Source organism: Struthio camelus, chromosome 2, assembly GCF_040807025.1.
Source record: "Struthio camelus isolate bStrCam1 chromosome 2, bStrCam1.hap1, whole genome shotgun sequence".
Lineage (NCBI taxonomy): Eukaryota > Metazoa > Chordata > Aves > Struthioniformes > Struthionidae > Struthio > Struthio camelus.
Window position 1 is genome coordinate 70,589,710 of NC_090943.1, and position 22,225 is coordinate 70,611,934.

At 43.3% G+C, this 22,225-nt stretch overlaps 1 protein-coding gene across 26 annotated transcripts in view; it reads left to right on the forward strand.

Annotated features, from left to right (window-relative positions):
- Positions 1-22,225, forward strand: part of LOC104145267 (poly(rC)-binding protein 3) — a 514,282-nt gene that overhangs the window by 127,621 nt on the left and 364,436 nt on the right. For 2 of the 26 annotated variants that reach the window (XM_068936229.1, XM_068936223.1), the window contains exon 1: positions 12,802-12,938. The exons of 22 other annotated variants lie outside the window; for them this stretch is intronic. The gene's annotated coding sequence lies outside the window, so the exon portion shown is untranslated. Of the gene's footprint in view, positions 1-5,328; positions 5,401-12,801; positions 12,939-19,912; positions 20,056-22,225 lie in introns of those variants that run through there. 2 more of the 26 variants (XM_068936225.1, XM_068936249.1) reach the window with 2 other exon arrangements.

Sequence of the window (22,225 nt, forward strand, 5' to 3'; positions counted from 1 at the left end):
GTAATCTGAAGTAAAATCTCCCAGCTCTAGGTACTGTAGCTAGATGTAGGTGTTCGGTATTAGTTGTTTCAATGCACTGATCTGTTGCTATTGTGCTAAGTTTCTTGTTGGTGTCAACAGAGCTAGTGGGCACCACAGAGACGGCCAGGAAGTTTAGCTCTTTGGATGATCTTCAAATTAGTGCTTTTGCGTAAAGCCTGCAGAGCAACGTGAGTTTATTCCATCTAGATGAGCCCTCAGAACTGCATTCAGGTTTTTCCTGTAAAGCACTCCAACTTGAAACCTGCAGAGAAGCAAGGGGTGCCGCATTGGCAATTCTTACCTCTTCGTTTCTGTGTGCTGATAACGTGCTCACTGTCATGTGCCTTGGAGGCTAATTGCATGAATGTTGGACAATCAAGTCAGGAGGAGTAATGCTGCTTATGCCATGTCATTGTTAAGCCTGATACCTATTTACATACTGTTTTTTCATATAGGAAATGCGTATCTGTTTTGACACAACTTACACTTTGGCCTACCTAAGTCCTGAAGGCATCAAGCCAGAGAGGAGAGAGGTTGCTTAAGCAATGCAGGACAGGGTTTTATGGGGAATGAAACTGGTATGGTTCTGAAGCTCTCCTGGCATGAAGCAGTGGTTAGACCTAACACCTCTGAAAAGCAAAAACATTTATGGACCAGAGGGCTGACTGAGTGTACAAGAGTTGTGTGTAGGGCAGCCATGACCTGCCAAGGCACATAGAGGTTTCTACAGGCAAGCTGTCAACTGGAGAAGAAGCTTCTTAAGTTCCTTCACGTTAGTTTGAAAGTAGGGGTGAGGGGTAGCGTTAAGAAATGTAACTCAACCGGTGGTGAACAAATCTGTACGACGCCTGCCTTCTGAAGGTTTTCTTTTGCATGAGCCCAGGGCTGGGTGGCTGTAACGTGATCGCTGCAGCTCTGTCCTGGTAGCAGGCACGCTGCTGCATTCCGCACTAACTGCGAGAGGCATAAAAACCCTGCGGGGAAACTCGGTATGAGGAGAATGACAATAGCTGGTCTTTGTGGCTACAGGGGCACGTGTGTTGGTGTTGTGAGGCAGTACAGGGATAAATAACGGCCCAACCTGTTTAAACTATGCAGCTGAAAGAAGTCTTTTCATGCTGCGCCTGTCCATGGAATGGCCAAGGTCAGAAACATTACAAAGGTTCCTGGAGTGCCGTGCTGCTTTCACCCTTCCAGGGAAGCCGCCTCGCTGCTTCCCATCGTGTTTACGGAGGCAGGGTGTCCCTCTGCTGAGAATGGTTGGCTCTTGTTGTATGGATGTGCTTTGGCCAAACGACTCCGTGGAAGGGAACCCAAGTCAATTGAGTGGTTTGGAGTAAGAACTATCCCATTTTTTTTATACTGATATGCTGAAGATAATATAAAAATAAGCATATCTAGAGGCATTCTGGGATAGGAGCAGTATTTCAAATGCTTTTAATGGTAGGTGGGTATGACTCCGGTGCCATTCATTCTATGTTATGTAGCTTGATTTCATGGAAGGGAATTTCACACATATCACCAAAACAATAATGTAGTGTATCGAAAAAAATCTATCATAATTGTGGTAGCCAGTTCATTTTTTTTTATTTGAACTTGAAAAATACATAGTTTCAGTTTCAGAAGAATTAGATTCTGACTTGAGATTGTGGCTGAAATACAGGAGAACTACACTAGGATTTTCCACTGGATCTCTCTTCTCCTCTTCCTCCCAGCTCCATGCATCCCCCCCCCTCCCAAGCAGAGTATATCACAAGCGGGTCATTATTGCTGAGAGCACCATTTTCAGTTCTTGAATAGAGCCCAAAAGGGTGGATGGTGCTCTGGAATTGCTCCCATTCACTGTGAAGCACAGTGAGGTCATTAGGGTCGATTGACTCTAGATTTTTCAGATCCTCTGGGATTTTTTCCACTTGTCTGACTGCTGTCGAACAGAGGGCTGAACACTTTTTTTTTTTTTTTTCCCCTGATCACTGCCATAGTGAATCTGACCACTGACGGTTTAAGCCGTTTTGCAACTCGTTAAGGCTGTCTGTCTGTCTGTCTGTCTCTCTTTTACCTTTTATAGCCATTTGTACATCTGTGTTGTACACATCTCCTCAGCACGGCCTCCTCTGTTCCAGTATTTCTTATGTATGTTATGAAGGGACAGGGGACGTTGAACAAAATCAACATATGGAACCATTTAATGAGCAGGTCTCTGCATCTTTCCACAATTTCTTGTTAAGATTTCATCATGTCTGTGGTGGTTAGGAAGGCCTGGAGCCCACAGCCTTACTTCAGATACGTGAAACCTTTTCACTGTTCAGACAGCTTGCTCTTAGACCGTGGCCTGGCCATTCCCACTGGGGTAGGAGTGGAGGAGGGAGCACTCACTAGTGCAGAGCTGCAGACAGCAGACTGAGCCTGTGGGGTCAAACGTGGGTATCTGAAGAGGAGATAAATCACTTGGTGCAGACAAGGCTTCATGTTTTTTTTTCCCCCCCGTGAACAGCATAATGCACACTCTAGCATGGCCAAGTGATACTGAGCAGTTAACACAGGGCTGTTTTCACACTTCCTTGTATCAATATTTCTATTTAACGTTTGTACCTCTGGTATACAGAGGTCTTTACAGCCTTTGTATAAAGATGAATGTTATTGCTTAGTTTCCTCTGTGATGAAGGAAGCTTTTGGCATTGATCGAACTAATTATCCTTCAGTTCCCTGAGGTAGCTCAGAAAAACTAAAGGGCAGAAATATCACAAGTGGGTTTAGTTTTAATTATGTAAAAATTGGTTCTCATTGAATGATATTCTGACACTTGAATAACTGTAGACTAGGAGCCGAAGAGGGAAGTATGGATGACTTTGTTGTATTGTAAGTGTAACCAATCCTCTGAGGCTGAGGCTTGTTTGAGCGGAAGAGTAAAAGAGGCTGAGTAGAAGTATACAAGTTTAAGCACTGAAATAGTCATTTGCTGAGGACAGGCTAGGAAGTGAGTATAGGAAAAGTACTGTACCTCTGTAAAGGCATCAAAGGCTGCCCTTTACTCTCTTCTGTGCCCTACTCTTTTGGCCTAACTGATGGGAACTGGTTTGCCCAATTTTGCCTCTAAGTTGCTTCTTTACTACCCTAAAGAAACCCCAGTATCAAACTTCCGTTCTTTATATGGGTTTGAACCCAACTTCACAGACATTTGCTCATGCCTCTGCTCCTGCAAGCCTCCTGGTTTTCTGTGAATGAACATTAAAAAAAAAATAGTCGTGTTGTGGAGGTTATAGATCTGTGATTTCACATCTTTATTTTGAACTTCCAGATTTATTTTCAAATAATATCACAGTAAATTGAAGAAGGGGAGTATTCAGCTGCCTATTTACTAACTGATGAATGGGAAAGAGATACTGCCTGTATTTGACTAGATTTGTGCAAAATAAATTCAGGAGATGGCATATTTGATGAATGATTTGTATATGTTACTTGTGAATTTAGACTGAATTGATCTAACATTTTTGACTCAGAAAAATTCTGGGATAACCCTATTAGTGGAACTATTCTTTTCCTTTCCAGCCTATACTGTGATGACTTCCTTTTGCCGAGGTGTAGAAGACCTGAGTTGAAATTTTCTTTTGCCTGAAAGGTCTTAATCCATTTCTGCCTCCTGCTACTGCCAGGGTAGGATACTCTGAGCAGCTCTGTCACGCTGAGTACTGAGATTTTTATCAAGCAAGACAATAAGAGTGTTTAGCTACCCTGCTGGCTAGTGTCGCCGCCTGAGAGGCAGAAGACCTGGGTTCACACATCTGCTCCAGTGTATGTATAACGGAGAGATTAGGAGCTCCGGCCTATGTTTTATGCTACCCTAGAAAAGCTGGTGTGCCAGCAGTGGGCCCTTCTCTTGGGACGTGAAGGGGTTTAACTTCCTTTGGGCTAAGGAGACGAGTAAATACTCTGTGCAGTGGGATATTGGATAAAAGGGAATGACCATTGCTTTTTCTTTTCTTCTTTATGTACGTTCTTTATTTCTTTCTCTTTAAGTGCTCAAACCTAAATATTTAGTTTTGGATTTGGCAGAACCTTTCGTCTGACCTGAATACAAACAAGAACATTGAGCATGCGTGTGTGTGTATGTGTGTCAGTGGCTAAGCCAAGAAATAGGTTATCTACACAGCCTTACGTTTGACTTTCTGTGCAGAGGCAGTAGTGAAGTATTATGTGGGAAGTGTGAGAGCGCTCTCACTGCTGTCTTTTACCGCCAGCGAGAGTTACAGAAGATTTTAAGCCCTTGTAATATGTCTGTTGTTTTCTTCCAGTGAGTGGATCCAGCTGATATGTGGCACTGTTTCTGGGGCCAAAGGTGACTTAGATCCACGTGATGTTAAGCACGGGGTCATGAATTTTAGGGAAACACTGATTTCATCCTGGAAAAAAAACCCATCGGACAACTTGTCTGAGACAAGATTTGTCTACAACGACAGGAAAATTATTGCATGATAAACCTCTAATATGCATCTTCAGTTTACACTTTGGAACGTACCATTGTAAGGAAAATACCTAGCATAACTTGCATTAGCCCTCAAACTGTTTTCATTCACAATTCTAAAGCGTAGTTGTCAAACTGCTGGTGAAATGCTTTGCTGTCGGGGCTGCTTGCATAGAGTCTGTCAGTTTGCCAAACAGCCTTTAATAACGCTCTTGTTTTTCGAGCACTTCGGTTCCAAACTGAATGCTCAGAGAGAATGCAAAATAGGGACTTGTAACGCAAAGTCATTTCTCAGTCAGAGGCACTCGGAACAAAAGGGCCCCTTTGTTTCATTTTTCTGGCAAGATGCTAATGGTAACTCAGAAGCAGCTTGGGCTACTCTTTGGAAGCCTGAAGTATCTTCTAACTGGCTTCCATGCATTGGGACTATGAGAACAGACTTACAAAAGAGTATACAGCATAGCTGTTATGAATATTAGAGCAAGGAACTGTTTGAAGTTCATATTGTGCTCACTGAATGGTTCTCTTGATTTCAGTGAAGTATTTTTGTTTCATGCAGATGTTGGAGAGCTTACGACCCCCCCCTTCCCCCCCCTCCTTGGAAATGCCACTTTATTTATGCAGGGAACTCGGCTATCTGTGGTAGCAGGGGAGGACAATGACACTGGGTGGCTGTGTAAAACAAATGCAGATAATGCCAAACGTATGCAAATTACATTATAAAAATGCACAGGGAAGTATAGAGAAGATGAGAGATGTCAGTGAGCTAATACTCACCTGAGCGAGTTGGACGCTTGCCGTATGAGCCGGATTACGCGGCTTCTGAATCCAAGCTGCTGCTGCCTGAGGCCAGCGCAGATGCCTCTGTGCCTGTAGTCTGTGTAGTCCAGTGCCTGGATATACTGCCTCGGATGGTGGTGAGTCAGCTGTGTTTGAAGTAATTGTATTTTCCAAATCTCTCCTGGATTCTTTAGCATTATATTGTTTTTGTCCCAGCTGAGTGTTTTTAAGCCTCTCTTTAATGCTATAAAACTCCCCGGTAGGGGATTTCCAGCCTTTGGGATAAATTCAGTGGAGTTCCTACAAAGATTGGGACGTTGCCTCCTGCTGGACGGGTGACATCTGAAGAGCTCAATTTTGAGTAGATGTGGCCGCGTAGAAGTGCGGTTGCAGGGGGCGCTGCAAAATCAAAGCCATGAGCAATTTTCTCGGTGTGTGGAGGAAAGCTAGCAAGGTGGAGTAAACTGGAGAGGGATAGCAGGAGATTAAATGAGAGCAGGAAAATAAGGCTGTTTTTTTCTTTTATTTCTGAATCCCTATTTTAACTGGAAGAGAACCTGCTCCATTATCAAATTTGCATTTAATAATATGTGGATCCTCAAAGGAGGTTTTTGTAGAGTAGGGCAAGGCCTTGTAAACTCGTAAAATAAAAGCAACTCTCAGGCCAAGCAAGCGCGTTTACTGGATGTGAGCATGCACATGTCTGCTTTTGTAGGGTGAGTGAAATCCTGAGTGCAAGTTCAGGAGCAGAGTGAACTGATACATGCACCTAACCGTGTGTACCTGGGATGGAAGGCTGCGTCCCCTCTTCTCAGTATCTGCTGTGGGCAGCTGGATTGCTGTTGTTGACCATTGGTGTCCCATCGCATCCAGCCCAGCCTTTCATCATTTCTCTTCTTCATCCCAGTGAACTGACTTTCACCGTGGTTTCAGAGCAGATGGGTGGTGGATTGTGCAGGCTCTCCCAGTACCTGTTCCCTTACTTTTGGAAGTAGCGGTCTTGCCATGGTTATACAAGCGGGGGTAAGATTTTCACATAAGTAACGCACAAACTATGCCTCATGCTTTTTAACTACAGGAAATGTCCATCTGTTATTTGGATGCCATTTGGAGCGCTTAACCCATGCCAAATCCTGTTCCCTTTGAAGTCCGTGGGAGCCTTGCCACTGACTACAGTTGGAATAGGATTTAGCCGACAAAATCCTTGTTTGCTCCTAGTTCACACAGTTTGTATGTGGGCTGTAACAGACAACAGCGTCTACTTGTGGTTAGGGCTGGGCAAGGGAAGAGGGAATTTATGAATGATATATGTATCTGTTACTTGGCCTAGTAATGGAGAATCTGATAGCTCACTGCATTTTTTTTTTGAAGTTATAATATCAGTTAAGTTTTAATTGTAATGCTTGTCTCTTCTCGTTCCCTTTTTGGAGTGAGAATACCTTTCATTTCTTGATGGTTTGTTCATGGTATGCCTTGACAAAGGGAAATTTAATTACATGAACTTGGGCATCATATCAGTTGTTTAAAAAATAAATTATTCACACGGTACTGCCTTTCCTGAACAGTGCAGAAATATTTACCGTTGTTAGGAAAGACAGATGAATGACTCCAGTCACTCCTTGCATCGAGTGATTATGTGAAAAATTTAATCAATCCTTTAGTAATACACCATTCTACACTTGTGGAGTTTATAGTTTTTATTTTTGGCTCACTTACGTGCTTGTTATGCATAGTACATTTTTAAGCATCTACTTAGGTATTGCCTGTGTTTAGTATTTTCAGGAACTGTGATTACACCATATGCTGCCATGGAGAGGATTATGCTGTCAGTGTTGTGTCAGAATAACTTGGAATTGCAGAGTCTGGTGCATAATTAGAAGAATATATTCAGGAGCATTGCTTAGGTGACTGAATTCATATTGATTATTCAGTATAAGTGCACTACTGAATTACAGACTTGGCACATATATAAGAAGCACACATACACTTAAGATGTCACAGGCTGATAGGGCACTGAAAAAATAAGGAAGGATAGGCAGAAATAGTCCACAGAGCAGATCAAGCGCTCAGAACAGATTAGGGAGGGGTGTTTTGTGCAAAGTGATTTTGTGCTTAGTGGCTCCTCATCCTTCTTGGTAGCGGGCTGTTGCACAGATTAGAGATGGCTGGAGCGGGGATCAGAAGAGCTCTGGAGGGCCCTTGCAGACAGGCAGACAACACCAGTGTGGTGCCGGGTGACCAGGGAGGACAGAGTTTACGTAGAGCCTTCTGTAAGTGGGAAGAGTCTCCTTTTCTGAAATATGCCAGAATTATCTGCGGCTGGATAAATCAAAGCTACCCTATTGCTTCCAAAAAGCTGGCTCTATCAGCTACTGCAGCTCTGGCGCTGGACAAAGAAGAAGAGTCGGAATTGGCCAAGATGAGGGCTACCCTTCTTCTCTGCTGGCAGAGGGAAGAAAAGCTTGAAGAAAGTCTCCTTTTAGCCTTTGCTTTTTCACAATCCAGAAATGCAAATCATAATAAATGATGTGGTTTTGATCCAGAATTTCAAGCCTGTCATTTTAGGCCTTGTTTGTATGGGCTCTTATTGAAAACTTAGTAGATGGTTCCAGATGGTATGAAGCTGCAGCTCATGGTTTCGGATGCTGCAGAATTTAGCATGAGAAGTGTATGTCCTTCACTGCCGTGGTAGCTGTCCCTCACTGATGTGATGCATGCAGTAGAGCTAAAAAAGTTGTTCTTGTATTTCTTCTCTCCACACACTTACAAACACCTACTGCTCAGCATGTGTGATTTGATCTAAAAAGGAAAATGATGCGCTTTGAGGAGGAATACATTAATTGTGGAATCATAAATGTTGAAAGAATAATTGGTTCCTAGCTTTACCAGGTGTGGGGTCTGCACCTCAGCTCGTTTCATAACACTGTGAAACTCTGTTGAACTTGCTGGAGTTCTTGACTTACAAAGCTGAAGAGGAGAATCGTGGCTTCTGTTTGTCAATTCCTGTGCAAGACTTGTCATGGTTGTCCTGTGGCAGCTACTAAATATTTCATTTAAAATGCTATTTTGGGTACTCGATTAATTATTTAAAACTCAACACGATTTCTCTTTGAGATACGAGAGAGATTTGTTGGTGGTAAAAGGCTAAGTTGTCTAGAACACTGTTGCTAAAAGCTCTTCTTGTTTTGCGGTCGTTTGCTAAGTCGTATTGTGTGAGTTGGGGATGAGAGTGAGACTCTTGTATCCACCTGATTGTTTGGGTAGGCATCTGGGAGTGACCAGGTTAGACTGGCTCTGTGGGCTCTTGGGCTCAGTGTCCTCTCACTGCTGCTACCTGGTCCCAGATATTTCCGAGAAGAGTGAAACAAATCCAGGTGTAAAACGGATGAGTGGGGTCTTTTTTTTTTTTTTTTCCTGATTGTACTTATTAAAATTAATTTTATCAGATCAATCTCAGTGATTCTCTTTTATCTCCAAATATATCTTGCTGATTTGTTTTCAGCTCTTTTATATGCTGCTGGAGTCATAAATAAATAAGGCTGTTTCTATTTACTGAAAATGTACCCTTCATAATCTGGAACACAAGCTATTGCTAAAAATATCAACTACTTACACGTCAATTATAAGACACATATGAAAAAAATCCAATTCTGTGCATCAGTCCTAGTAACGGAGCATCTTAGATTTCATTAGCTATTTTTCCCCTAACAGCCTCATTTATGGACCAGATCAGATCACGTTATATTATTGCATTTTCTTCCCCACCCAGATTCACATTGGTGTACTCACAGCACATGTTTTGTATACCTTTTCTGTTAGATAGGGAAACTGCTAGATTTTTCATTCAGTTCATCATTAAGCTTGGTAGTACATACCTTCCCTATTCAGAGAGACATGTGGTGATTTTATTGACGAAGCAATAGAGTAATTATGAAAACATAGCAAATGATGTTCATAATTTTGTTTGCAAGGAACTGAAAACATTCATAACTTGATCTATGGTTCATGTAAGCAAATCTGATTTGGGACACTGCAGTTAAATGCATGTTTTAAACGGGAGAGCACGACTCTAGTTTTTAATACAGGTTATTCGATCTAAAGCCTCTTAAACTCGCTTCTTACTGCTGTAGTCAGTGAGACTTAGATGTAAATTTAAATTGAGAAAGCATCATTACAGTCACAAAATTTTATCCCGTCAATGCAGGCTTACGTTTATCTCCCTATTGTATCTTAGTGGCTATGGGTAGGTCCGGCTGGAAATTATTGACATCTTTTCTCACATAATCCTAACATCCAATTATTACAACGATGATATTTTTAGAAACAAAAGCAATAGGGGATGCCTGCATGTCTGATTTAAAAAAAAAAAAAAAAAAAGTTCAAAATTTTCTTTTCAGAATGATTTTCATTTTCAAACGCAATAATTGTATTACATATGAAGCTTAAGTATGCTAAATTCTCTGTAAGAAATAGTTAGAAAGGTTAATCATTTTTTTTTCATTTGGAGGTTTCATTTCTATCTGAACAGAACTTTGCCCTCTCACAGCCCAGGAAACCATCCTAGCACCTAGGCTGTAGAGTATCCCGGGGTAGGATGATACCCCTTTCTCTGCTTTTCTATAATAATAATAAAGAGATAGGAAAGTTCCAACAGGAAAGTTTTGCCTCTAGGTTAAAGAAACCATAGTTCAAATTGCTTTTCTGAATCAGACAAATAATGGTTGGGATGCCAGTGAACCGTTTCCCATTTAAAGAGGAGAAAAAAATACATATTTTGCAGACACCTGAATGAAGGGACTTGGCACCTTGGGAGGTGCATGGTGCATGATAGCCACGGGTGCCAGAGTGCTGTATATCAGATTCTTGTTAGATCTGTAACCTTACCTTAATATATTGCATATCATTAATAAAAAATACATATATTGCAAGAAAGCGCAGAACGGCGGTCCTTCAGTGAATCTGAAGGATCTATGCTTTCGTGCGGCGCTCGCCAGCTTGCGAAAGCCAGCCACTGGCTTCCTGCCATGCCGCCTCTCCAGTGCCGCTTTGGTGGCCGGGGCTCCCCATCCTGCAGCGATGGGAGGCGGGCGTGCGCACGTGGTGGCTGGGCCCCGCAGGCGGCGAGCTGTGGCTTTCCCATGGGCAGGGAGCAGCACGGGCCTGTCTCTTTGCTGCAGGAAAGGAGCATCCAGTGGGATTAGCCGATGCTACCTTTGGTTATTTTTCCAATCAAGGGTATTTTGGGGCTGGTATCTTTAAATTTCATCTCGTTCCCTTTTAAAGTGTTGGGTTGAAGTTGAGCAGCAGTAACTGAAAACCTGCAGAATTTAACTGAAGCTTGAGATGTTTTTGACCTTCTTTCCACGAGTGTTTCCTAAGCGTGGAAATAAGCACGTTTGGACTCCACGAAAGTCCTGTTATAAATAACTCGCGCTATTTCAGCAATGTAACTAGTAGTAGTATATGCATTTGTTAATCAGCGCAATAACATATTACTTTTGTTATCTGTGGATCTACTTTTCCTCTGAAAGCATTTGGAGACAGTCGAGGTTTAATACTTAAATTAGATGCAATGTGATCGAGAGTGGTTTAGCAGGAAAAGCTGACCGGGATTATAAATTGTTTGATTTGCTTACGGTTAAAGGAGCAAGCGTTTTTCTTTCTAATCAGCGGTGGTCTGTTCTTGCTTCTCCAGGCTGCTGGGCGCTGGGCAGTTTCCTCTCTGGCAGTTTTGAGTGGGACTCATGATAATTTCTGCAGGGAAGTAGTTGAAATCTGTGAACGCACGCGCCTTTGAAACGCAAGCTCCTCCTGCGCTGCTTTTGAAGAGCACGGCAATCCGAGTCGGGTTCCTTGCTGCTCTTGGGGTCGGACGGCACTAGCTTTCACTTGGCTCGTTTCTTTCAGCGGGTGCCAGTCCCGCGAGCGGGGAGTTCGTCAGTGAGCAGCGGTTCATCCAAACACTTTCGATGATCCTGAAGAGGCTTTGATTGTAGGCTGCGGGGTTTTTGTTTGTTTGAGAAGCCAGGTGGTTGCCAGCTCTGTAGATCTGTCCGTGTTTGATCTGCAGGTTTCCTGCGAAGGGAGGTTGCAAGGCTGCTTCTCCTCCGACGCTTTCGTGTGCTGCAGTAATTACCCTTGGTTGGCAGGAGCAAGGGGACGCGAGCCTTTGGCCAAAGTTCAGTGTCAGATCCGTAACTTAAAGCCCCTCAGACATGTTTTCCAAGATTCAACCTCCGTTTCATGTAGAAATTACCTGTGTGGCTCTAGTAGTACCCGACCATCTGATTTAAAAACAAAAATGATGTTTTCCTCCTGTTTATGCTCTCTGCCTTTCATTTTTTTTCTTTCTTCTTCCTTTTCCTTCTGCTTTTCTGCCTTTGCTTGTGACTTTTCTTTTTTGCCCCCCTTCCTTAAAGCCGGTTGCCTGCCGGCTGGCTAGCCCCTCTGGAGGACGAGGCGTCCGGAGGTGGCACAGGCCAAGCTGGCGTGCGTTCCCACTCGTCACGCAGCCTCTGGGGAGCAAGGCGGCAAAGCTCTCGCTGTTTGTCTTGGCTTCCCGAGCGGCTCCCTCAGGAGCAGGGGCCTGAAAAGCCCTCGGCACCTTCTATTTTAAATCGCGGGAGAGGGCACGCTCTACAAGCAGGTTCGGATACGAGCTGGGTACGGCTTCGGGCCCGCAGAGCTCCTCGGGGCAGGCCCTGTCCCCAAGACCTGACCCTCCTCCCGCTTTGCCGCCCGCCCTGCCCGGCGGGGACGGGGGTGCAGGAACCCTTCCCCCTCACCGCCGCATGCTGCCGTCACAGCAGGCCGGCCGGCAACCTGTGCGGTAAGAGGAGGGCTGGACGTGGAGGACAGGCAGCTTTCTGTCACCTGTGGCACTGTGAATTAATCGGGCCTTTTGCCCGCAGCAGCGGCGGCACGGGCTGGTGCTGCTAGCTGCAAAAGGCAGCATGCCTGGGGCCTGCTTTGCCAGGCTGCCTTTGAAGCTGCTTCCGCTCTTTACCGGCAACTGTAAACATATTTAGTAAAATGTACTAAATATGTTCTTACACCTAATGTTATCTGTCTTTTGTGCTGTCTGTGCTTCCCTCCCCCCCAGTAATCTGAGTTAGCTCCTTCTGTTGCCCTGGATGAGGGAGCTGCCCGAGTGCTGCCTTTGGTGCAGAGTGGTGTCGGGACTTACTGATAGCAGCAGGGTGTTCCCTGGGGGTGCTGTGGGCCCCTTGGCTTAGGCCTTGCACAAACACATCAAAGGCATCTCGGGTGCTAAAAGGAGTTTCATTGCCCGATTTCTGCGAATTTGCAGTTTTCCCATGTGCTCCTAACGAGAGATCTGCCTTTGGAGTCGTTTTTCTTTTGTCTCCTTCCTTAGTTTGTATGTGGCCTATGTGTAACTTGAGCTCCCTTGATTTAAAGTTTGCTACCTGTGCTCTTTGCTTCCTGTGTGTCTCCACTTGGCCGCCTAATCAGGAGGAGGATTTTTAAACAATTCTTTACCAGGCCTAAGAAACAAGTGTGCTTAACATAACTGCAAGTGTGAAACAAGCAACCTTCTGCTGAAAGTTCATATGCCAAGCCCAGCTAATCCACCATATGTGTGACCTAGAAAGTACAGACACATGGATGTTCTTCCCTCCCCTGGTTTCTTGGCCTCTTCATGACTGTGGCAATTGTAAGTAGCCCAGTAACACTATATGTTTGATCGATGTATGGGATCTAGCATGGTATTTTACAGTTAGGGTTGTTGCACTGCACAGCATTCCTCTGAGTGAAATGAAAGGAATACCATAAGCTTGTCAGCTGTGACATGCCGCCTCAGCAGTGGCATGCCTTCGCAAAAGAGAATGGTGTGTGACAACCTTGCAGTAGCCCAGGAAGCCTGTTGCATACCATGAAATATTCTGATCACAATTCTTTCTTATTTAAGCAGTTCATATGTTCCTGATGAGTTCTCCATACAAGGCACCTGAAACTGTCCTTTTGTTCTGTGCGAGTCTGCTGGGGCCCCGTGGTTACAGTGTGAAGGATAGAATAGGACCTATCGTGTTCTGGACTAAAATAAAAACAATAATGCACACACACACACGCACACACACTTTAAAAGGTTGTGTTTCCTGGGCATAGCAGAGGGGATATGTGGGCTGCCATGTTCTTGTGATTTGTTGCTCTGCCTCCGAAGATCAGTTAAAAAGATGAAATGATGGCCAGTCCTGTCCCCAGTGAGGTCATCTGTGGTCTGATCCTGCACAGCAAATGTCACGTGAATGGCAGAACTTTTAGTCATTTGCGAGTAGACTGGTGCCTGTCATGAGTCCAGCTTTGTGACACATAATTTGTCACTTAAAACATTGCTGCAGGACGTACTACGTTACTCGCTTATGTCAAGATTGGAAAAACACCTACAATATATAGTGTGTAAAAGTACTCCAAAACTTTGTTGTAGGCAGACAACAATTTGGCTAAAGTGAGTATAAACCATTCATTTGTCCATACAGCTAAAATCAGAAGAGGAGCTTCCAGAGGAGGATTCATTTAGGGAACGGTAGCAACTGCCTAATTAACCGCGACTGCCTAATTAACCCCAGCTATCAATTAAATAGTAGACTGTTATCAATAAAGAATATTTGACATATAGTAAGAGGCAAAGGAATATAATGCATGCATGAGACAGTTTAATGTTTAAAGTACTGTTTGTAAATACAAGCTATTAAAAAAGCGAATCATCCTGGAAAATGGTCCTAAGCTGTTAAATATTAATTGAACATTAAATTATTGTAAGAGGCACTGATATATAGCAAATATATCTACCTTGTATCGTATCTAAATTTGTGTCCTTTAACAGCCATCTTCTGTTTGCGCACATCAACAACAAAAGTTAATATTTGTCTGAAGAATCCAAACCTAATGAAATGCTTGCATTTGTTGAGGGTGGGATTTACAAAAGCTGACCAGTAGTTCACTGGTAAAGAAGTTCATGTGAATGCAGTGATTGCATTGATGTTTAAGGTTTTTCAAAGCTACTAGTGCCTGCCATTTGTAAGAGAAGATAGACGACCATGTCCCCTGTGGGGCTTTGACAGTCTTGGTCCAAATGTTTAAAAACTGTAACCCAACAACGTTAGCTGAGCACATAGTAGAGGTAGACTATGGTATTACTAGTTTTCTGTCAAAGGCATAACTGCATTTGTTGTATAAGAGAATGTATATGCCATGTAAAGAAACAAGGAAGTTAGAAGATAGCTTGAATTTCAAGGAAAATATAGCGTCCTCTCAAGAATCTTAACTGTATCCTATTATAGAGACATGCAAAAAGGTGCTTGGAACAACGTGCTTGCTATTTTTTCGTAGTGTTGGGGCTTAAAAGAAAGCTGATAATTTTAAACTGAATTTAAAAGGCAAATTAACTCTTCAATCAATTGATAAGTTTCTTCTCCTGAATCTTCAGAAAATTCTTACCGTTCTGAACATGTGAGCGCTCTGCTCTTTGAGGAATTCTACTGTAGCTTTTAGAAAGTTCCTGAATCCTCACCTGAACTGCAAAGCTCAACCCAGCCTCTTATACACAAATGACCAAGTTGTGGTTGGCTTCTGAATTTTGATTCTCCTTTTTAAGTTCCCATCTTTTAATTCTATGGTAACGTATCTGTTCCCTTAACTTTGCTTGATTTGCAGAGGGCAAGTTATGTGGCAGTTTTGAACAGACCTCCATAGCAAATTTTCAGTTTACAACCGTTTCTATGACCTTGTAATTTTGTATGTCCTTTCCCAGATTGCAAGCCCTGAGGATCTCACCTTGAATGTGAAGTTTGTTGTGTCAAAGCTCTCTTTTTGGTTGTCCTGCCAGGTCTGTTTTGCCCAAGGAATCAAGTGGCCTTATGTGCTGCGGCACGTATGTTTTCTCCGGGGATGAAGTTGCGCATATCCAGATACGCTCTAGTAAAGATAAAGTGTCTGTAGGTGATGCTATTAATATTGGAGTATAGATGATTGCCACTTCTGAGGCATTTGGGGTTGGGATGTTTGGAGAACCAAAAATTATGAAGGCCAAGTGAGGTTTATTTTAAAAGGCTCTAGTAGAGAGGATTTGGAGTAGAGGAGAAGGGGACTGCTGTCTTGTTGTTGAGAAGACTTTTGAAGGCTTCTGGAACTGAGAAGGTGCGTTACCATGAGCTTGTGAAAGGGTGAAGCTAGGGTGTTCTTTATGGTCAGGATAGAGATTTAGGCTTATCACGGAAGGAGGACTCTGGCAGCTGTGAAGTTCAGTCTGCAGGTAGACCATCTGGAGACCTTTTTCAGTTTGCAGGCAGGGAGCTGGAGTGACTTTCCCTACACGCTCTGGGATGGAAGGTTTGGGAGAGCTTTACAAAGAGCCAGCAGAGTCCAGACTACTCTGTGTGCCTGCACAAGGGCAGGGCCTAAGCTTATTGAGTGTATCTGAGGGCCTGGGAATTAGATAGCTATGCAGCCATGATTCTTCACGTGGAAATGACATCTCCTAGTTACTAAGGGCGCTGTGTCCTGTTGTTCAAGGTCCCAGCGAGGGCAGGGGAGAAAAGGTCCTTAGCAGATGCACACAGCTGTGGGTCTGATACTAATGGATAACGTTGGCTTTATAGCAGGTGAATGAGCAGCGATGCTCTGCAGTACGTGCATGAGTCAAGAGAAACACCACGGCAAGTGCTAAAGGCTGCTGGACTCTTTCTTGTGCCTTTTGTTGTTTTCTGTGTGTATAGTTGACAAATTTGTTTTTTCTGAGAAAATCTGAGATGAAAAACAATCTGCTATGAAAACACTACAAAAAAGGATTCCTTAAATGTTTAATATGGTAGAGCTAGAATAAAGCTATATGCTAAAATAAAGGAAACTTTTTTTTTCCTAAAAGGTAACAAATTTTCTCTTCTTACCGCAAGGGCATTTAGTGCTCCTCTGCCAGTGAGAAGAAATATAACAGATGAGAAAGGTATTGGAGCAAGTATGTATTTGTGCACTCAGAGGACTAGGTTTCTCTCTAAACTTTTTCATGTGCAATTTTTGGCTTTTATGCATATAAATTAGTAATTTCTAATGCGGAGTGAGTTGGAACTTTCTGGTAGTGTTGATTCTTCCATTAAAAAAAAAAAGGAAGACCTGACAGACTGTTCTAATGTAAGTAATTGACCCAAGGAGGATGAAAGGATTTATTTCAGAATTAATATCTTCATTTCATGAAATGTGGGAATTTGTACCTACTATTCCAAATATTTTGACCGGGGGGGGGGGGGGGGGGGGAGGCGGGAGGAAAAAACCCTTGTAATCTTCCTTCCTCCATTTTTCCTCACTTGGTATTCATTTTTGCTTTAAGTCTGTCCCCAGATTAAGGAATGGGGTGGAAATTAAGGAGGAAATGTCTTCTTGACCTATAAATGCTAGATGATGCTTCTTTGCATTTAAGTTCTTTGTTATCTGACCTGGTGAGTATTAGGAACCACTTGTTTAAAGTCTTCTCATGGATATTATGGGTTATTTCAAACTCTTCCTCCTTAGAAGATGACTTTATAGTAAATAAAAATCAATCAAAAATAGTATAGAAGATTATGTCTGTCTCTAAATGGTGTCCTGCAGGTGCCAGTTCCATTGTGTATTTGCAATTTTTTGTAAGAGGTACAGTGGAACTGCCAGCAGAAACTTCGTGCTTACCAATGCAGCTGTGTTTTATTCACTCTGGACAGTTGCCAGGCAGTAGCAATAGAAACGCACCCCTCAGTTTGCAGTGTTTCACTTCGCAAACTTCAGATGTGTTCAGATCCCCTCTACCAGAACGTCTTGGTGTCTGCTTGTACTTTAATGGAGACAGGAATGTGCAGAAGGAATCTTTCTGTCATTGTACTTTGAATAGGACAAGTCAGTGTATCATACTTACAGTGCTATGCAAGACGTACCTATATGAATGTGGAAAAAGGGGCAGGGAATGGGGAGATCAGTACTATTCTTCCTCAAATTTGGCCTCGCAGAGCATGAAATTACTGGAATCTCTTATATGTGAAGCCAAAGCTGGGAAGGATTAGGGGTTGCTGAGGTGCTCTAATATGACTGGGTACTTGGAGGGGGAGAAAGAGGTATGAAAATAGATGCATCTATTGTGTGTGTATGTATAAAGAAAACTGTATGATTATTCTTCATATGATAGTGGGAGCAGTAGGACAGTTGTCATAGTTGTGTATAACAATCCTTCCCAGAAGAATATGTCGACTTTTCTTTTTGAAGGCTCAGTTATGGTTTAATTTTCAAACTACAGAAATAAATGAATAAAAACAGTGTGCAGAAATAGACATATACTTTGAAAACACTCCAGTTGGAGACGGTCAAACTTTATCTTAGTATATCCAATATACTCAAGTTTTCATAGAGAATTCTGCACGTTTCAAGCAAAAATGTCATGGGTGGGATCATTTGCTTAAGGGCAATCAAGAATATTCTGAGGTCACAAGCCAACAGCTAGGTATAGATAGAGTCTACAGTCAGAAACTTGTTCTGTATGAGACTTACAGTTGTGATTTTTTTTTCTTTTTTTTTTTAAGTAAAGGTTTGATTCAAATAGTATTTGAAAAGTTATTTGCAAAAATTAGATATCAGGAAAGTATTTGCACAAATTTTGTGTTTGATGCAGCTGTTTTTGAGGCACGTGGTAAACTCGCTAAATAGGAGTTATACTCCTAATAACCAGTCTGTTGTCCCTGCAGACCTACAAAGAAATAAGTCCTTTGTTTTATGCCTGGGGCTGGGAACAGTCTCACAGATGCAATTTGGCAGACGGGAGACAGGTGAGAAGCTCAGCAGCTTCTCCAGTGACCACTCAGAAACGCTGTCTGCTGTCTCTTGCGGCCACAAAGCGAAGGGAAGAGGCAGAAGCAGTAGCCCTAATAAATAGCAGCAGTGATCTCCCATTTGATAGCAGGTTTTTTTTCCCCTGAGAGATGGCTATGGGGAGAATAAGTAAGGAAGGGAACAACAGAGAGCTTTGCTGCCTGATGGGAGCACAGGGTAGGCTGGAGACTGAAGGCTTTGCCTGGGGCCAAGGTGAGGCTGACTGCAGAGTGAGGAGGCAAGGGGACCAGGTGTCTTGAAGGGGAGAAGGAGCTAAGGGAGACATAGAAATAAAGGGTCTTCAGAAGTGCCTTAAGATGGGTGCTCTAGAAGAATAAATTATGGAGGGAGAAAGAGATGGTGCGTTCCTCCTGTGTTTTTTTTTAAATCTTTGTCAGTACGTGACCAAAAAGAGGAACAGCACAAACCTATTGTACCCGGGGATGTGACAAGGCAAACAGCTCAATCTGCTGATGAAGATGTAATATGCAACCATTATTTTCCCTTTGCATTGTGCTAAGAAAATCTGAAAAGCGATAAACCTAGGGAATTGCTTGTCTTGGCGGAAAATTTCAGGTTTGTGTTTTTCAGTCTACTGCAGGCAGGTGTGTATCCTGTATTGGTGTGTGACAGACTGTCAGAGAGTGAGTACTTTAAGTACTAGTTAATTTATTGTGACGTTCATCTGTTTTGAGCGATTAGCTTTTTGACAGATTTTCTTCTCCTTCAATTAGTGCCTCAAGAATTAAGGACTTCACGTGAAACAATGAGCAGAAATAGCAGCTGCAGGAACACAGGGGAAGTCCCTAACTTCCACAGGTCTGGTTTATGTCCATGGATGCAAGAATATGAATGAGCTGCTCTAAGTGGATTTCATCCCTGAATCAAAGAAGTGATTCTCCCTTTTTCTAAAGCTACTCTTCTTTCCTGCCTTCTTGAACCATTACCCGGCTCCATGAAGGCTCTGCTATTAGCATCCGCTAGTCGTCTGCCACCCTCCTGAGCAGCGCTAGCCACAAGTGGTACAGTGCTCCTTGTCCCTGCAGTGTTGACTGATGGACTCTCCTACTCCTGCAAATATATATTAACATAAAAACCAGAATTTTTTCGAAGCATCTGAGAGCCCTGTTTGTGGGATAATCAAGTCTAAAAGCTCTACAGAGGCCTGTTTGTTTGTTTAGGGAAATTGAGCCTTTGGTTCTTAATCCTTGACTGGGCGCCAGAGGTGGAGACCTGTAAACCTCTCTTCTCTTGGAAGCATATTTTGGAAAACTCCAGCTTCTAAAAGTTGGTTAAATGCTGGCTTAAAAATGATCTCTTAAATCTCCAGCATAAATGGTTGAGAGCTCAGAAAGCGTAAATATTTTTATAAAGATAAAATCCTTTTAAGTAGTGAACTCAATTAACAGACCTTAAGTCACCTATGTTAGTAATAAAGTAGAAAAGAGAAAAATCTGCATATGTAAACCTGAACTGCAGGACAGGTGATAATTATTTACGGGGTTCTGGTAGCCGTCCACCAAAGTCCATGTTTAGACTTGCTGTTTAGCTATTTTTAACCCCCAATAAATCAGCACCCACTTGGGCAGCCTCGCTGCTAGCATGGCAGCCCAGCTCTCCCTCGCCTCTCCTCGCAGCAGGGAAGCGCGTCCCGTCTGCCGTCCTGCGGCAGCCTGGGCCTCGGTCCCGTCCAGCGCCTGCTCCAGGCCAGGACTTGGGAAGCCCCTGCGGGGTGACAGGAAGCTGTGCAAGCTGTGCTGAGTTAGGCGGGAGGTTAGGGAGGCGAAGGTCTCTGTGTCCAATAGCCTGAGTACAGCATCCCCTTTAGGCTCCTTACGACTGGAATCCTGTTTTCAGTCTGCTAGGAGGCACAAAGGCAGGAAGCACAGTGAAGGTGCTTAACAAGTAATAAAGAATAGCAATAACAACTGATTAGGTCTGGGCAGGTAAGTGAAGGGGGAATACTTTGCAAATGTTTAAAATCTTAAACATATTACAAGTAAGTCCCTGCATGCAGTGTTGTTAATTACCTAGACAACAGAAGCTTTGCAATCACCTTTAATCACAGGCTTCTGTTTAATACGCTTATTTTAATGCATTGCTGTTAAAGCTCTTCTAACAGTTTGTGCAAATTTCCAGCTTTTTCTTTCAGGGCAGCGTTGCAAATCTGGCTGTAAAATTCATTGGTAAAGTGACTTTCCCCTTGTTAAAGTGAGTGGTTAAAAATACAGAGCGGCAGAGCTGCGAGTGGAATCCGCTCGATAGCGTGATAGGCTTGTCAGACAGCGCTGGACAACTGCAGCCGGCGAGCCCAGGGTGGCATGACTTAGCTAGCTAATTGCTAAAACTCTTGGGGAGATCTCACGAATCCAGCAGGAACATTTGCACGTTCACACTATTAAAAATTCTTTCGGCTGCAGGAACTGGTTGCTCATCCCTAGTCAAGTCAGCCAAATTCTGCTCTTTTCTGCCAGCCCTGTCCAGAGTGACTCCGCCTCAGGAATAACGCTGCTCCCGTTGCCCTCAGAACGCTGAGAGCAAAGTTTATCCTAATGGAGTTATGCCTGAGATTAATTTGGCCTGCCGCCTTCATGTTTTTCTTGGTTTGGCTTACCTTGTTTCTTAAAAGGATCTGTAATAGGACATCCACTGCTGAGATGCTGCTGACAGACAGCTCGTGTGTGTGTGTGGCGATAATGGGGCACGCTTCAGCTGTGGTCTGTGAGGACGACACTGCCCAGGGAACAACTTTTTTTCTGTAGACAGAGTAGTGTTGTTTAGGATATTATTCCTTGGCTGTTTATCACCATACACTTCATATCTGACGTATTCTTTTAATGTTTCAATGAGATTTAGTGAGTGCACTCGCATGGTAAAATTAAGTAAGTGCTACGCTGTTTTGACCCACAGCAATAAATGTTAAATGCTGCAAGACGTTCCTGCTGCCCCTCTGATTTAGGTTAGAGCATTTACAGGTTTTTACAAGGTATTTATAGAGGTAAAATACGTACAACATAATTACCAACTGTCAGGTGAGACATTTTACCATTTAAAAAATGTATACATTTGGCATCTCAGGATACCACCCTACGAAAAACCTGACAATAAAAATACCGTATATGTGCTTGAGTCTGTCTGTTCAGGTTGGAGGTTCGATAGACAAAGAGAGGACCTTTTCTTTTTTTTTTTTTTTCTTTTTTCTGAGAGGCAAATAGACTTAATTTCTGTTGCCTTTTCTTTCTCTTCTTGCTGTTCTCTAAGTACAGAGCTATTCATTTTGGGGCAGGTTGGACCTTTAGGTGAGGAAGGAGGAGGGATGGCATGTAAGCGGTCAGCTCTGCCAGCAGGTCGTGGTGCCACAGCAGCTGTCCTGCGAGAGGACTGACCTTCGAGGTGCCCCTCCATTGTGGCCACATCGGGGCTCCTGCTGGGGTGGGCAGTGCCACAGCTCCCAGGTTTCCCTCCCGTGGGAGGAGGGATGGAGGAGCGAGACGGAGGGCGCGGGAGCAGAGCTCAGGCCTGGCTGGAGGCAGGCTGCGCAGCCAGCTCCCACCGCAGGCGGGCTCTCGCTGGTCCCTTCTGGACACGCAGCCAGAACAAAGCCATTGAAAAAAGTTATTCCAGAAGAAATAAGAGTACTCTCAAATTAAAATATTTTGATTGTTGGTTATTTTCATCTTCAGGCTAAGAATGTTTTCAAATGAACTATGAGATTTGTTGATTGCTTTAAAGTTATTAGCATCTTCCCTGTGAAAGTCCCGAGCCAGTTATGATTAACTGTAGCTCCTTTTCTGCCCTACAGATGGAGAGGGGGACAGAAGCTTAGTTTTTAAAGAGGACTACTTCCTCTACATTTAGTTGAGCTGTAGCTTTTTTCCCTTTTCCAGATTTTTTTTTTTTCTTCTGCACTTGTGCATTGGTGAGAAACAGGTGGAAGATAGCTTTGGTCCTCTTGGGAGGACTTGGATCTACAGTCTAAATGTGGGATGCTCAGAAGGACATAGCTGGTCCTTGGTCCTCCCTTGGTGATACTGAGACTAGCTACGTTGAAGTGCAAGCAGTTGCAGCATCTGAAAGGCTCTTGTTCTTTGACTTGAACTACAAGGGCTTCTCTCC